At 45.1% G+C, this 3,700-nt stretch overlaps 1 protein-coding gene across 1 annotated transcript in view; it reads right to left on the bottom strand.

Annotated features, from left to right (window-relative positions):
* aass (aminoadipate-semialdehyde synthase) overlaps positions 1-3,700 on the bottom strand; it is a 27,309-nt gene that overhangs the window by 1,516 nt on the left and 22,093 nt on the right. The window lies entirely within an intron of this gene.

Raw genomic sequence — 3,700 nt, 5'->3', positions numbered from 1 at the left:
TCTCTCTCTCTCTTTTCATGTCTTCTTCTGGCCCTAAAATGCTCAAAGAAAACCCACCTAATTTGGTCTGTACCCTATAAAGTACAGAGGTTGGTCTTCAACCCTGCGTTCCGCTGACTGATTTCTTCTCTTAGCGTCGGTGATGCTGAAGCAGGCGGAGGAGCTGGCGGCCAGATATCCCAACACTATTCCCGTCATGCTGGACGCCGGCAGCCAGGAAGGACACCTGGACTCTCTGGTCAAAGACCACGACCTGGTCATCAGGTACAGCACACACTGCGGTCCCGCTGTCAGCACGACGTGTTGTCACAGGGAGGCAAACGTGTGGGTGGGTGGGTGGGTTGGGTGGAGGACTTAGAAATACTTAAAACACTTGAGGGGCGTATTTAATGTGTCTTTTTATTCTTAGGGTCGCTAAAGTCACTGTTAAGTGGACCTCAGTTTAGTTCAAAGAACTACATTTGTACCTGATGAGCAATTTAAAGGTGCAAAGAGTAGCACTTTAAAGGACAATTCACAGATAAGGTATAAATACGAATAATTAAGCAATGCATTGCAACATTTAGTGACTGTTTGGGTATTTAGGGCAACCCTCACAATCAATAAAAGTTAGTGTTTGCGTAAAAATACTTGTGTTGTGGACATTTTAGATGATGAAAGCCTGGACCCAGTGGGGAACCCAGCAAGTGGTCTTTGTTCTCCGTATTCTAGGTCATTTTCTTTGTTGGTTCCTAATTGAATATTATTTAAAGTCTGTAGCCACCATAGCTCTGTAAAGCTGTTTTCCTTTTGGACGAATGAATAATGTAGATGTGTGGACGTCTCGGGCTCAGCTTGACATTATCAGACTTGGCTCAGTTGTCTTCAGTCGGCCGCATGCGAGATGAATTCATCAGCTGTCTGTCCTGACTCCTCAGCATGCTGCCGTACTCTCTCCACCCGCTCATCGCCAAACACTGCATCAAGAGGAAGGTGAACATGGTGACCGCCAGCTACCTGAGTCCTGCCATGAGGGAGCTGCAGAGCAGGTGAAGTACACAGCAGACGCAGATCAAACAGGATATACTGGATGTACTTTTACCAGTGTAATTGAAATTGTCATCAGAAACGACAACAACAAAAAGTTTTTTCTTTAACCATTGAAAATCAACACTTTTGTTGACGCTTTTTTCGTCCCTTTTTTTTAACACGTCTGACAATTTTTTTCAATGTTTGTCACTTTTTACATTTTCAACACTACATAACACTAACTTCTTAACTTTAGTTTTACAGTTATTTTTTTTAATTAATGGTCAATAGACCTCATTTATAGGAAATTATACCTAATGTTTGAGTTGGAAAAGCAGAAATTAGGAATTATTGAGACTAAAATTAAAGGAATGGATGTTGATGATAATCACAGACTGGAATAGGTCAACTTTTACTCAATACTATTTCAAAAACACTTCCATTCTTTTCTTCAAATGCTATAAAATTGAATAAGACACCCCACAATTAATGACAGTTGTACTTGTGTGTGTGTGTGTGTGTGTGTGTGTGTGTGTGTGTGTATGTATATGTCTGTCTGTCTGTCAGTGCGGAGGAGGCTGGCATCACCATAGTGAATGAGATGGGACTGGACCCGGGTATCGATCACATGCTGGCCATGGAGTGCATCGACAAGGCCAAAGCTGACGGCTGCACTGTGAGTCAACACTCTGTGTGTGTGTGTGTGTGTGTGTGTGTGTGTGTGTGTGTGAATGATTGTTTGAACAAATGCAGGCATCATAGTGATCCATTAAACCGACCGACAGTCCACATGTTCAAGTGGCTTGGAGAGTTCTTTCTGAATCAGAAAACGCCATTTTGAACGTTTTGACCTGGGGTTACACTTGTTCATCTAAATTTAAGACCTGATCTTCAGATTGCATCCAATTTGCAAAAATCGCATTTCATGTGTTTTTTTGCGGTCCAGACTTTGTAAAATCAATTATGGTATTCCAAAAACCCCAATTTGGGCCGGCAGTCTGAACAGGGCCTTGGTGTAAATGTCGGCTGATGAGTAGGTAATAAACAAGAATAAGAGATATTTCAGAATACCGAAGTTAAGTTAAATAACAATAAGTAGATTAATCAGTGAACTGACTGACTGACAGAAAAACCGAGTTGACGATGTAAATGACGGTGTTGTTCAGGTGGAGTCGTACAGCTCGTTTTGCGGCGGCCTTCCTGCTCCCGAGTGTTCAGACAATCCTCTTCGCTACAAGTTCAGCTGGAGTCCGTACGGCGTCCTCCTCAACACCATCAGCCCCGCCATCTTCCTCCGAGACAACGAGGTAAAGAGGCCCAGAAATCAGGAATACGCACAAAGTCTTTTCCTATAATTACAGTGATAAAATCAACAGAAGAAACTCACTGTGTCTGTCTGATTGTCTGTCTGTCTGTCTGTCTGTGTCTCTGTCTGTCTGTGTCTCTGTCTGTCCGTCTGTCTGATTGTCTGTGTCTCTGTCTGTGTCTCTGTCTGTCTGTCTGTGTCTCTGTCTGTCTGTGTCTATGTCTGTCTGTGTCTCTGTTTGTCTCGGTCTGTGTCTGTCTGTCTGATTGTCTGTCTGTCTGTCTGTCTGTGTCTCTGTCTGTCTGTGTCTCTGTCTGTCTGTGTCTCTGTCTGTCTGTGTCTCTGTCTGTCTGTGTCTATGTCTGTCTGTGTCTCTGTTTGTCTCGGTCTGTGTCTATGTCTGTCTGTCTGTCTGTGTCTCTGTCTGTGTCTCTGTCTGTCTGTGTCTCTGTCTGTCTGTGTCTCTGTCTGTGTCTCTGTCTGTGTCTGTGTCTCTGTCTGTGTCTCTGTCTGTCTGTCTGTCTGTCTGTCTGTGTCTATGTCTGTCTGTCTGTCGGTCTGTGTCTATGTCTGTCTGTCTGTCTGTGTCTCTGTCTGTCTGTCTGTGTCTCTGTCTGTCTGACTGTCTGTATCTATGTCTGTCTGTCTGTTTGTCTCGGTCTGTGTCTCTGTCTGTCTGTCTGTCTGTCTGTCTGTGTCTCTGTCTGTGTCTCTGTCTGTCTGTCTGTCTGTGTCTCTGTCTGTCTGTGTCTCTGTCTGTCTGTGTCTATGTTTGTCTCTGTCTGTCTGATTGTCTGTCTGTCTGTCTGTCTGTGTCTCTGTCTGTCTGTCTGTCTGTGTCTCTGTCTGTCTGTCTGTCTGTGTCTCTGTCTGTCTGTGTCTCTGTCTGTGTCTCTGTCTGTCTGTCTGTCTGTCTGTGTCTCTGTCTGTCTGTCTGTGTCTCTGTCTGTGTCTCTGTCTGTCTGTCTGTGTCTCTGTCTGTCTGTCCGTCTGTCTGTCTGTGTCTCTGTCTGTCTGTCTGTCTGATTTTGTCCAGGTGGTGAGCATCCCGGCTGGCGGCTCTCTGATGGAGTCCAGCGTGCCGATGGATTTCCTTCCCGGTTTTAACCTGGAGGCGTTTCCAAACCGTGACAGCACAACGTATGCCGAGCCTTACGGCATCCAGACAGCACACACACTGATCAGAGGAACACTGCGCTTCAAGGTACAGACACACACAAGCACACACACACACACTCACTCACTCACTCACTCACCTAGAGATGGGCATGGTGTTATTTCTGTTAGCTTGAAGGCTGGTTTGATTAGCATTGAGAGATGATTTTATGGAAAGTTGCCCATGCCCATCTCTAGATATGGTGAAGGGTATGTGATGATGTTGGGGGG

Source organism: Etheostoma cragini, chromosome 8, assembly GCF_013103735.1.
Source record: "Etheostoma cragini isolate CJK2018 chromosome 8, CSU_Ecrag_1.0, whole genome shotgun sequence".
Lineage (NCBI taxonomy): Eukaryota > Metazoa > Chordata > Actinopteri > Perciformes > Percidae > Etheostoma > Etheostoma cragini.
The sequence above is the reverse complement of the archived record's forward strand: the minus strand, read 5'-3'. Positions and strand labels throughout refer to the sequence as shown.